Raw genomic sequence first — 14,266 nt, forward strand, 5'->3', positions numbered from 1 at the left:
GTCATCCATGGATCAGTGGCGAAGGGTGGAGGTAGGCTGTTAAGATTCGCTATAAATAGTGCACACTAAACTTTTTTAGTCATATGTATTTGTTTTTATTGAACTAAGACTACAATTTACAGATGGTGTTAGTTAGTTTTTAAAAATCAATTAAACCATGCCTAAACGAAACCATAATAGTTTTGGTCTAATTTGGGGAATACGACAAAATTGTGGGTACTTTTTCATTCATAGTTATTTGTTTTCGTTGGATTAAATATACATATTACACATATTGTTGGTTAATTTTTTTAATTCATTAAGCCCTGACTTAACCAAACTATAATAAACAAAAAATATTATTCTATTTATAAAATATTCAAAGTTATGTATGATTTAATTGTATAATTTTAGATATTTTATAGATACACATGTATTTTTTGGACTATTATCTATTATGGCTTGGTTTCTCAGGGTTTAATTGAATTTTAAAAACTAACCAACACTATCTGTAAATTGTAGTCTTATTTCAATGAAAACAAATATGTATGTCTGAAAAAGTTTAATGTGCACTATTTATGGCGGATCTTAACAGCCTACCTCCACCCTTCGCCACTGATGGATACCGAATGTGCAAGACATGGCTTAAATCTAGAAGAAGCTTTACGAAAACAACCATACCTCCGATCATCTTACCCGAAGAGACCAGATTGTCCGAATGGAAAACGAATCTAGTCTCGGAGAGTTTCAAAAAATATGTTACGCTAGCATAACATCTTCATCCAGCGTCAGTCTCTAGTACCGAGCTTGGAAACCCATAAATATACTGCCAACCATTGTGGGCGTGCTCGAGACCAGTGACGTCCCTATGGACAGTGCCGCCCTTAGGCAAACTATGAATACCTACCATCCCCTTTCATTTTAAATCTCAAATTATATCCAAATTTGTTGGGACCTATTTTATTAATCTTCATTTACCACGAAATCAGAGGATTCTTTAGATACGTGGAGGTCTGAAGCGCTGACAAATTTGAAAGCTCCCTTGTGTTTTTTTTCCTGAGTTATAAACCGCCATTCGGTATTACCATACAAACATTGGAATAACAGAATAGGTTACCAGGATTTTTAATGCTTCCATTATTTTTTAAACTAAGAAGTCAGCACTTTCTAAAGAATCGATCGCGTCATCTGCTCCATGGAAAACAGCCACCGCTCTCAAAAGTTTGAATATTTTGTATTCTTTCCTTCATTTGCCGCCCTTCAAGTATGCAAGTGCGTGGAACCCCTTCTTTACCTAATAATATTAAATTTCAACGAGATCCCACAAACTAAAAAAAACTGGTATTGCCTTTGTTAACTTCTAGGTCCGACACCATGAAGCCATTGGATACCATATTTATATCATATACCTATAATATATATATAAATAATAAAAATAGCTTATAACTTTCAACAATATCTATTTCACAAATATAAAAAATAAAAGACAAAATTACCCCCGAGAGAGAGTTAACGTAATGATAGAAACTCATACGCTGAAGAAATTGAATGAATGTAGATTTTACATGTATAGGTATCACTAAACTTTATATTTAGGACGTTTTGGATGGGAATCAGAAAATGGAGACCATAAGGCATAAGCAAACGCAAATTCCATCTATAGAGAGTACGCGATGGAGTCGTCAGCATTCCGCGGAAAGCAAAACATTTCGCGTGCCCAAAAGATGGCGCTGCCAGATAAAGCCGCGGGATGCGTCACGAGATTCTCATTCGCGAAACAGTAAAGCCAGTGGCACTCGAGCGGGGGTCAAGAAACTTCAACCCTTAACAAGGGCATAGCACTCTAACTATGCGTACCAACACTAAATAATTATTACAGTGGTTTGTTAAATACACACCTGCACATGGTTAGTAACGGGTTTTTAGGGAATGCTATGCATATGCGTAGAAGAAACGTCTGAAAATACATAGTGGGTAGGTATACGATTACAAAACCATACTACCTTATCTATCGAGACATTTAACGACTGTTACATTATGTTATACAATACAAAACATTATATAAAAAATAAAATATAAAGGCAGGTCCGGCCCGGTGTTAGGACGATTGACGAAGCGACTTCGGTCGTCGCAAAAAAATAATAAACAAGGTTTTTTAACAAACATTCAAATTTATTTCATCAGCATCGTGGAAAATGCAATACAAAAGCAGTACCTAGGTACATCACTGTTGAGTCAAACAAATACAAGCTACCATAATCTAATTTACTATTTTGCAATTTTTACTGTTTCTCCTGCTACTGTTGTGAGTTTAAATTTTGAATAGTTTGTATTATAATAACAGATAAATAGATAAGAAAAATATCATCTTGAATAAATTAGTATTTTTTATAGATATTTCAAAATATCCTGTAAATCGCTTAGGTATTTGTTGATGAATATTAAAAAATAGGTTTTCAAGTAAACTATTCTCACTGGTAGTAACTTGTGATGGGAGAGAGGGGGGGGGGGGTTCACTAGCCGTTATGGAGTGGAAAATAATAATCGAGACCTATACATCGCGCAACATTACAATCGGGTCTCGCACTTGCTAGGATAGACCTGCATAATATATTAATAAAATATACCTACCTACTTATTTCACATAATTTTGGTGGTAAAAGAAATGCGGTAGTGGAGGTGTCGCACACGCATCAACTCGTTTAATATTCAATTAGGTATTCTGATTAAGTACCTACTATCTACCGACAGTACCTACCCATATATGTATCTCATTTTAATGGTGCTAACTGGTAAGTCTTCGTGGCTTATCTGCTTGATTTTGATAATCACGCACAAGTATTAAACTAATTATTTCGTTGTACCTAGTCACCAAAGCATTTTGAACATATTAGATCAGGGGTTCACAAAGTGTGTCTCGCGGGCCAATTGTGTTCCGCGCGACTTTTTGGTGTGACTCGAGAGATTTATGTTAAATCTGTACTATTTTTACCACGTTTTTCTTAGCTCGTATTCTTGTTTGTTCGATGGTTGTTTATCCAGTACAAATCTTGCAATCGATTTTTAACTAACTTCCCGACTAGCTAGACATTTGAAACTTTTAGAATATATCAGAACACGATGCCAATGCATTTCTTTTAATACTTTTAGCCATCTTTAAGTAGAATTGAATTCATTTTCAGTTAATTCTGTTTTGTATGAAAAGTTATTTCGGAAGAAATCTGTAATCCAATCCACTCTTATTGGTTGCTAAGGGGGTGGTCCTAGCAACTAAATTATTAATATATACGTGCGTTACCAGTGGCGAAGGGTGACTTTTGGGAAGAGGTAAGCTGTAGAGATCAGAGAAAAATAGCACACTTGTAAGGTATACTTACAGGAAATAAGAAGATAATACTTACGATATTAGTACTGATGAATAATAATATGTGCACACTAATGACAACGCCACACTGAATCGTTGAAATTTTAATAGCTCACCGACGGTATAAAATTGAGCGATGAGTTTAAATTATGTATTTTCATAAACATTCATACACGTAACATACGCCCAAAAATATATCATTGATGGCTTTGAAAAAAGCCGTTGTTGTCATTTTGCCATTCAAAACACTTCAAGATATTTCAGTAGGTAATTAATATAAAGGCTTACTATATGATCATTTGTACTCTAAGTCAATTCGTCTGTTTTTCTGCAGAATTTTTTTTAAAACATCATCATAAAATGTTTGCCCACGTTTTAATTTAATTAATAATTCTTTTTCAATAGCTATAATTGAAAGATTCGATAATCTAGTTTGATTTTGAGTATTTCGACAATATGTGTGGACACGTTTTAGAGTAGAAAAACTCCTTTCTGCCGTCGCTGTCGTGGTCGGTAGCGTTAAAAATAATTTGACTAGTTTATAAGTCTGTGAGAAAGCTTCCACTAGACATTTTTTGTTTTTAAAATATTCGAACAACTCTCTTAAATTTGAATCTTGAAATTCTGGTAAAGAATAAATGACTTTAAGTTCGTTTTTCAATTGACTTGAATCAAAAATACCAGAATAACTGTTTTTCAGGGATTCAAATAGTTTATCTGGAAATTTTCGTTTAAACGATTTAAATAGCGTCGGTTCAAGTAATTCTAAAAAATTTAATTTTTCAAATGAAACAAATCTATCGTTCATTTGCATTAAAATGTTATCGCAAACCTCCTTAAAAATGATTTTAAAATATTGCTCATCATTTAATTCATTTCTGCGACGTTTTTTTGGTGGTTCACAGAGGTTTTTATATTTATTATATAAATTACTAAAACTATTTTGGAAGTCGGTCTCTAACCATTTTTTAAATTGGTTAATTTTTTTAATGGAATAAGAAATGTTTACAGTTCTACTTTGAATAATTTTAAATAAAATATCCATTCGGGCATAGATTTCGGAGAATATTCCTAAGTAAAAGTTAAATTCAAATTCTTTAAATTTACTATCATAAGCATCTGCAAAGGTTAAAGAATCTTCATCCCATTTAGAAGAATTATTCTGTATTGTCTCGAATGTCGTTATGAAATCAGATCTATTGTCATGTATTACATTAAGTATACGAGAGTGGTAGTGCCACCTGGTCGATGCAACACTTGGAAGACGGCGATCCATTATTTCATTGAGCAATGCACTTCTCTTTGTAGATGTATTAAAAAAACTCACTAATTTATTAATGTGTCCAAAAAATTTTTTACATTCCGCAACATTTTCAACGGATCTAGATAAAACTAAATTTAAAATATGAGCATGGCACGGTACAAATATGGCCATAGAACATTTTTCTCGAACTTTTGATTGAACTCCGTTTAATTCTGAAGACATTACTGCAGCCCCATCATAACTTTGCGCTACCAATTTTTCACTACAATTAAACTTTTCTAATATGGAGAATACATGTGAACTCAAAACAATGGCAGTTCTCTCTGAACTTACGTCTACATAACCTAAAAATCGTTCTTCTACAGAATTATTTGAAACGTATCGCAAAATGGTTGTTAACTGTTCACGGCGACTAATATCTGGTGTTTCATCTATCATTATAGAAACAAAACTAGCTTCTGCAATTTCAGCCTTAATTTCTGAAATAATTACGGATGATATTGACGAAATTAAATCATTCTGAATCTCACCTGATAATCCAGAAAAGGCGCACGAAGATTTTAATGAATTAAGATGTCCTTCAATTACAGAATCGTAAGATGATAAAAATTGAAGAGATTCTATGAAATTTCCACGATTATTTGATGATTCACTTTCATCGTGTGCTCGAAAAGATAATTCTTGTTTACCCAAAAAAAATGTTGTATCTATCAATCTACGCATTATATTAAGGTTTCTGTCAACTTTCTCATTGTGTACTCTAGCAATTGCCTTTTGTTGTTTATCAACGGCAAATTCGATTCTAGTTTTACCAAAAGATTCCAGATTTACGATTGAATGTAAATGTTTTTCTGTAGTCACATGTTTTACCACTGAATTTGTCAAATTATTTAAATCACTTATACCAGAATAATTCCACGCAGACTTATCTGTGGCAAATAGCATACATGGCCAACAATATAGTTTATTTAATTGACAACTGCCAGTCAAAAACGAATATTTGTCATATAAATTGTTGTGGAAATGTCTAACATAAGTTTTTTTTGCTGTATGCAAATTTAAATGAACGGTTGATCTTCCAGCTTTGATAATTTCTGATTTTTGGATAAACGTCAAACTTGAAAATGATATTTTTAAAATTTGATCTGTACTACAGCAATAACCAATTTCAGTTGGAAAACTAGACATTTTTACAAATAATTTGTATTTGAAGCACTGACGAATGACTTAGGGTACAAAAAAAGATAATCTATCCACATTCAGAATACAATAAATCACAGAATTGTCTCACAAAATAAAACTATACCACTATGTTTTGAACAACAATCTGACTGAATTAAAACGATATAAATTATGTTTGTCTATGACTGAACTAATCTAAATAATTATCACGAGATACAATTATTTGTTATTTTTAAAATCAATTAATAATTATATCTGATTGAACCCAATAGACATTATTTTTTTAAATCATCTTATTTATTTATTATTATTTAAAGCGGCAGGCATAGACAATAAACTTTGCAAAAAGAGTTGGAAGGCGGTCACTCGAACGCTTCCAAGACGTGATAACATTTGTAGACTTGCTCGAAGAGATGAGTCATAAAAGGTATAGAAAACAATTTTCGATTATGAAGTCAATAATCGACAATCGTCATTCAAAGAAAAACAACAGATGTCGTTACTCGCTTGTAATTTTTTGTTTGATTCTAAACTTGGCTAATTTACATAGTCTACATTCAAATTCACACAATAGATGACTCTTAATATTTTAAAATTTTATATATATTTTTTTATTGCAATTTGAAATAAATACTTGAAGATATAGTTTTCTTAGAAGGTAGGCTTTAAATAATCGCTTAGTATGGAGCCTTCGCCACTGTGCGTTACTATGGAAATCAAAATGACATTTCAGTATTCTATATTGGTTTGTTTGTTGCAAAATAGCAAAAAAATGATTTGTTGACAATTGCCTTATTAGTCCTAAATTATTCAACAGAAAATTTAAAAACGTGGTAAGTATATAAAAAGTTTTTTTTATCTTGTAATTATTTTATTCTTCATATCGAATATTAAAAATCACATTTAAAATTAAATACTCAAGGATCATTCAATGTGTGTTAGATGAATTTTCTAAGCGCTTCTTGGATTTTACGAAACATCAAATGAATTTTAACATTTTTCAAGATCCCTTTTCATGTAACCCGGACGCTGTTCCCGTAAATATGCAGTTTGAATGAATAGATTTGCAAGATAACGTGGAAGCAAAAGCATCTTATCGTGATAAGAATTTAATTGAATTCAACAAAGGACTTTCACTTTAGGTATATCCAGTGACGTCCCGTGGGGGTAGGCAGATTGAGCGTCGCTTGGGGGCGGCAGTTACTCGAAGGGCGGCAAATCGAGAAGAATTATTAGGTATATATAGAAACAGGTACCAAAACTTAGTAATAACGGAAATATCTTTCCATTAAAAAAATCAACTAACTGGTTGGAAACAAAATATACATATTAATCAATATAAAAGGTTTAACAGGACTGTAATTTTTTGTCGGGTTTGCGTTATCTAGTTTACTTCCATTTTCCTTGGACGTCACGTCCATGGTGACCAGAAATGACACGTGCAGATTTGCGAATCATATTTAAATTATAGGTAGGTAACAGGTAAATAATTATTTTGTCCAAATATTTTTGCCAATCACTCGCAAGTTTTGAAAGTTGTCAGGTGTATATTTAAATGTATTTGAAACCGTGGGCTCGCAATATTGTCTGTTGAAGTAGATATGGCATTTAAATTAGATTTAGTGGTGTATATTTCGGTAGTAATGTATCACATTTACAGCACATTTATTAGATATTGGAGTCATGAAAGGATGATAAAAAATACTGTAAGTATACAAAAATGGGGCGGCATTTTCGCGCTGCCTAGGGGCGGCATTTTGTCTAGGGACGTCACTGGGTATATCCAAATATAGTTAAACATGCTCATTAAATGGTTTCTTTATTTGGAAGCACCTATATTTGTTAAAAAAAAACATTTTCTACGAGGAGCAAAATTAACAGACAACCACATGACATCTGTTTTGCGAATGCATACCACAAAATTTGAGCCTAGATTGCAGGATTTAGTTTCAAACAAACAATTGGTGAAAAAATGCAAATATTACTTTTTTGTATAAGATAAGAGTAATAATGTGTATTTAGAAATATAAGTTTACACAATGATTTTTTTTATTTTTTGCCTTATGTTTTTTAAAAACAAGAAAATATTTCCAAAAGAAAGGGGGGCCCACCAAATATTTTTGATTTCAAAATTGTCCATTTGAAGAAAAGGTTTGTGAACCATTGTATTAGATTGATTAAGACGAAACCTAGCTTACCGGCAACACTGAGTCGAATTCCGTTTAATTGATATTATAATTTGGTTTTTACGGTGTATTGGAAACATGTGTTAATAAAAAATTATACAACATTATAGAAGATACCTACGACAATTTCAATATTAAATGTCATATTTTTCCTGAATGGTTAAACTTACAAAAAATGTAGTTATATTTATCGCTGTTCTGTTTTGTCAATGTTCTGTTTCTTCGTGTTATGTTTATTCATGGAACCATTTAATTAAATTAATAATATGTCATATTATGTCCATAATGGCATATACCTATCCATGGCCCCCATAAGGGGGGGGGGGCTAACAGGGCTCTAGCCTAGAGGCTCGGGTTTAGGGGGGGCCGGCGTGGCAGTTCGACCACATAATTGAGATAGACACACATCGTAAATCTGCTCTTATAGTAATAAAGAAGTAAATCCACAGATAGATAGATATTAATTCTACACATCTTTCAAAATTCATATTTTTTATGCACTGGATGGTCGCGATAAAAAAAAAGTTTTCACTGATTCATAATCAGATTCCGGGAGAATTTAAAACTAAAAAAAAATAAAGACAACCGGTTTTCATGAGATCTATTATGTCATAAAGCAATGATAGTTACTTAGATTATAGAAAAATAGATAGTTAGGTAAAAATGTAGGTAAGTATAGGTATTTCACAGTAAGTCCACATGATATTTCCAAAAACATTTTTAAAAGACAGTTGTATTACTATTATAATAATGAAGGAATCGTTCACCGTCAAAATTTAACTAACTAATAGTAACTTTCAAGTTAAAAAAAATTAAGGGTGTCCACAGGTGGCTTAAACTTAAAGTCAAAAACAGTAAAAATCGGATACATATTACAAAATTGTACACAGGTACTACTAGGTATATTGTTATCCTATCATATTTTTTGATCCCTATCAAATCCGAACAGTATTATATAATTTAGAATAATTAACCCTATGAATAAATATTATTGTTTGATTGTATTCTTGGTCGAGACTGTAATAAATAAGGCTAAACTTATTTTTTTAGGATAGGTAACAAAAGTCAGTAAACAATGCTCTCAAAGCGTCATTGTTCATAAAATGTCATAGAATTCGACACCAATGCCATAGAAAACCGACTGATACATTTTAATAAATTAAATAAACTCACCTCTAGGATGATATCTGATCTATTATTATGTAGTATTCACTGTTAACAAAATATATTAAACAAAATGAAATATAAACAATATTAACCTCACTTTCAATTCTGTAAAACAGGAAAGCAGCTGACAACTAAACGTCAAAAAAGCAAGCAGGTGTAAATGTGAATGTGAATATTGTGCTGCCATCTATTGGAAAGCGAGAATAATAATATGATCATGAGACTCGATGGATAAAATAACATTGACAAAATAAAACATACCAAACACAAAATTAAAATAATGCTCAATATATTATTTTTTATTGAAGTTTGTCATCAAAAAGATTAATAAATTAATAATATAGACAAAAGAATCCGAAGGTGTTGAAGATTCCAACATATTTTTGTTATTGTTATTAATTAATTGAAATTGTTATATTACAATAATACAATACCTATAGTGGGATTTTTTAAACTTTTAACTTTAATATAAAGTTCATGAAAATGTAACGTAGGTAGATATAGTTAAGTACCCACCTTACTATAGTATTATAATTCTCCTACATACTGAGTAGGTTCATTAAAAAAGGTAATATTGTTCCGATTAGGGTTCGGTTAGGTTCCAGTTCTTTAAAGAAACAGAAAAAGACCTTACCTACCTTATTAGCGAGCACACAAGGGGGGGGGGGGGGCGTTTCGGATCCAGACATACTCCCCTGAAACGGGTAAAATACAAATTATTTTCTTCTTCGTCAGGACATCATCACTGAGGATCGTGACCCGAATGATTTTAGTGTCAAAGGGCTTCCGAAGTGTCTGTGGCCACTTGAAGACCCGTGGAACTGATAAATTTAATTTGTACGAATATCCGCGGCATCCAATGTATAATTTAATATTCAGATGCGTAACGTCTAAAAGACAAGACGCAAATGATACAAATGGACACTAACGATCCTTATTAGGACTGTTAAACCATGCGCATTCGATAGCCACTTGTGGATGTGACAGCTCGCAATTACACGTAAGTGTGAACACCCTTAGTTATACCTTCTTGTCAGGTAATTATTGTTAGACTCATAGTGTGGAGTGTCTGAGTATGATCAATGTACATATAAAGTTGCGGTATTCCGCTGTTGAAGCGACGATAATCGCGGGGTAAATGTGGAAGTCCGTGGCATCTGTTATATTTTGCTAACCCCGCCCCCTCTCCCTCCTTAAAAATATTTTAAAAATATTATGGATATTTTTTTAATGAACCCCAATTCATTTTGCTTTGTGCGTGCCTGAACACATATTTATACACAATAGTAATTATTGTTATAATTACTAATATCTTATCTAGGTATATGTATTATATTTTATATTTTGCTTTCAAAGCTCACAAGCTAGATCTCTTTCTTTGATAGATCGCTCTTTCAAGATACAAGATATTGTGTAATATCAATAACTAATAATAATATTACTGCTTACGAATTACTTATACCTACCAATTTTGAAAGATGGTCATCTTAAGTAGGTACAAACCTTACTAATAAAATGAATAATATGATAATATAAAACGAACTGCTTCATAACATGTGGTGTATTAGTAGAAAATATTTTATTCCATTAGCAATATTGTATATGACGCCGATGTTACCGTCAATGAGTTAAAATTGTGACACTTCATGAAAAATCTAGCTAAATCGTCTATGATTCTGGAAAGATTGTTTTTTTTATTTTTAATAATATGCTATTTTAATCGTGATAATTATTATTGTATTTTTTGTGGAAAAATCGTAATATTATATTAAGTTTGTTTCAGATAATTAGAAATTGTTTTGCTGTTCACAAATAAATTTTAAAACCAATATCTACATAATTTTGACAAATCATAGTAGATTAGTAGATATTTAGCAGCTGTTATCTTCTCCCTTGAGAATTTTATTATCTTCAAGTTCAGTAAAATAATTAATTTTTATAACTATCCATACACACATCCATTAATAAACTAATATAACATTCGGTTAATTTCTATTATAACATGCTCACAAATCACAATATTCGATCAAGCATTTTTTTCGTGGTCTTCTAGGTACATACTTTATCATGGCTTCGTATTATTCGGTAAGTATATTATAATATATGCAAAAATATATTATATTTATGTAGTTTAATTAGAAAATAGCAAATTATTAATATATACGTGCGTTACTATGGAAATCAAAATAACATTTCAGTATTCTATATTTGATTGTTTGTTTTTTATTTACTTCATAATATCAAGTACAAGTTTGAGCATATTGAGCATAATAATTCAACAGAAAATTTAAAAATGTTGTAGGTACATAAAAAGTTATTTTTATCTTGTAATTATTTATTAAAATAGTGGCAATTATTTAATGTCAACGACCAAGAATCAATACGAAAGTATTTAAATAAGCGTAGAGAATTATTTAAATACTTAATGGTAAGTATATAATATTAGTTTGTCGGAATCTAATCAAATTTGGAAAGTTTTTTTTTGCAGAAATAACTTACTTATCAGCTTTTATTTCACGTTAAATTTAGTAAGAGAGTATTATTCTTGTCTGGCTCTCTAGAACAGGTTGTGCCTCGGCTATTACTTCTCTATTATCTCATCCCTTACGTCCATATTTTGTTGATGTTTTCGTGGAATTACGTAAATGCAGGGCTCGAAATGAGCCGGAGCGGACCGGAACGCAGCACCAGTTCGCGAAATCCTCGAGAGTTCGGCACGTGACAAAGATATAGATAAATTGCGTTCTATTAAGTGAATTATTAAGAAAATATTTCCAAAAAAAAAAATATAGAAATAACTTCCACCTAACTCATTTCGCACAAGTGGAATATGTTAATCTTCTAAGTGATTTGGTTTAACGCAGTTATTGCCCTCACAATTGGTATTAAAAATTACAAGTTAGTTCTGCACCTTCGAAGAAGAAAAAACTGATGATCCCGATTTTTAAGATAGTCATCTGAAATACACAGATTAATATTAGCAAGAAGTGCAGGGTTCCCATTTACACCGCGTATAACTCGGTAAAATACTTAACCAAATATGAATATCTACAGCAGCGCTCCGCAACCGGTGTGCCGTGAGACGATGCTAGGTGTGCCACGGCGCATTGCTAAAAAAAATACAAATTATTTTGTATATTATACAATACTTACTTAATAGCCAAATTTTCGTACACGACCGATATTTGAGCACCTCTATTAACTTTAAAACAATGCAAGATCAGAATGAAAATATATTGACGTGCTCTGATAAAGTAGGAGTTAAGACAAGGATATCTACAAATTCACCAAAGGACCTACAAGACCACCATTGAAAACAAGCACTTAATTTTGGATCCATCTCAAAAACATTTAACTTAAGTGCAAAAGAAATTTCATCATTACTTTCATACAATCAATACAACTGGATTCGAAACCCTTCTGCAAAAAGTTCTATAGAAGTGATAAATCCGAGAATTTGTTGAATTGAGAAACGACGGGACGCTAAAACTGAAGTTCGCCGATATTCAATTGGCTATTATATTGATAATACAAATATGTACATGGAAATATGTACATTTAGTACTTGGTCGTGTGTTATGTTGTTTGTACCTATATTTAATTGTTTATCAAATAAAAAAAACATAAATTCATGTAATTTTAGTGCATGGCCCCCACAAGAGGGGGCTAACAGGGCTCTAACCTGGGGACCGAGGCTCAGAAGGGGGCCGGCGTGGCAGGTCAACCAGATAAGTGAGATAAACACAAATTACAAATGTGCTCTAATAGTAAAAAAAGTCGCATGCGGCGCTATTTTACTACGCTGATGTTAATATTGTAAAACATACGATTGTAGGATACAATTTATTACTATTATGCCAATACTCGACAAATAATAAAATTATTCTTAACCCCGACAACTATCCATAATTCAAGTGGATGTATTAATAAATACAAAAAAATCGCTACACAAACAATGAATTCTTCTTCTTTCTGCTTCTTTTTTGGCCATATCCACCCCTTAACTGGAGCATATGGACACCACGCGGCGCCTCCGAAAATCCCTGTCGCTCGCCAGTCTTCTTGCTTCGTTCCAGGTCAAACCAGCATCCCGTAGCTCAGCCGCATACACTCTGTAGATTGTATTTAGCGACCTTCCAGGTCGCCGGAATCCGGTCGGCTTGAAGAACAGGCAAGCCAGGTTAAAGTTCTCTTCTGGCATCCGCAGCACGTGGCCGAGCCAGGTCCAACGTCGCCTCTTCACTTTCAGCGTGATGAGAGGCTGCTTGGTGCGTTCTCTTATCTCCTCGTTGCTCCTAAAGTCATACCACACACCCAGTATTCGTCGCAAACATCTGTTTTCGAAGCTCAGTATACGGTTGCTCTGAGCCTTCGTAAGGTGCCATGATTCGCTACCGTAAAGCAGCACCGTCAGAATTCAAGCGTCGAATAGGCGGGGTTTGGTTTTGACCGAGTACAATCGTGAGTCCCAGATATTTCGCATCGAGTTGAATGTTGCTCCAGCCATTCCCATTCGGGTAGCGAGCTCTTTCTGCAAAATGCCATCTCCCGTGATGTGTACCCCCAGGTACTTGAAGCTGTCGATGCTTTCGATGTTTTGTCCATCGCTAATCAGAGGGAAATCTGAATCAGGACAGGTGCTAAACATACAATCAATAGGTACCATTAATTTTACCTCGAACACCATTTGAAAAACGCTATTTTAGAGTATCATACTGTCTTTAACCTTAGCGATAGGTGGGGATGGGGGGTGCCAAAAATCCTGGCTTGGGGTCCCCCTTCAGGATGTGGGGTCCATGTTCTTGTGTATAGGTACATTGTTTTACGTGGAATACTGAGAAGACCTTTGGTGTGCCGTGGGTGAGAAAAGATTGCGGATCTACAGCATGTGAGCATACCTAATCTCCATACAAAATAGACGTCATATAATTTCACTGGATAATTCATAAAATAACTCATTACGCGCAACAACTCTTACGTTGTTAGACAGAACGACCTCGGTTCGTCCCATTCACAAAAACTTAAATACTCCAAAGTTGTGTTTAAAATTTTTCAGACAGCTCTCAAAAAAATCACCGCGGGAGGGAGTAACGAGACGTTAATCGGGAATAGGAAAAAAACGAC

The 14,266-nt window shown here is 33.1% G+C and overlaps 1 protein-coding gene across 3 annotated transcripts in view; it reads right to left on the reverse strand.

Moving 5' to 3' along the window:
- Ntan1 (N-terminal amidohydrolase 1) overlaps nucleotides 1-9,294 on the reverse strand; it is a 272,492-nt gene extending 263,198 nt beyond the window's left edge. For 2 of the 3 annotated variants that reach the window (XM_085959721.1, XM_085959720.1), the window contains exon 1: nucleotides 9,149-9,277. The gene's annotated coding sequence lies outside the window, so the exon portion shown is untranslated. Of the gene's footprint in view, nucleotides 1-9,148 lie in introns of all 3 variants that reach the window. The other variant, XM_085959719.1, reaches the window with a different exon arrangement.
- Nucleotides 9,295-14,266: the final 4,972 nt, after the last annotated feature.

The sequence above is a fragment of the Rhyacophila brunnea genome, unplaced genomic scaffold (assembly GCF_057557595.1).
Source record: "Rhyacophila brunnea isolate RB1 unplaced genomic scaffold, BYU_Rbru_1.0 scaffold_9, whole genome shotgun sequence".
Classification (NCBI taxonomy): domain Eukaryota; kingdom Metazoa; phylum Arthropoda; class Insecta; order Trichoptera; family Rhyacophilidae; genus Rhyacophila; species Rhyacophila brunnea.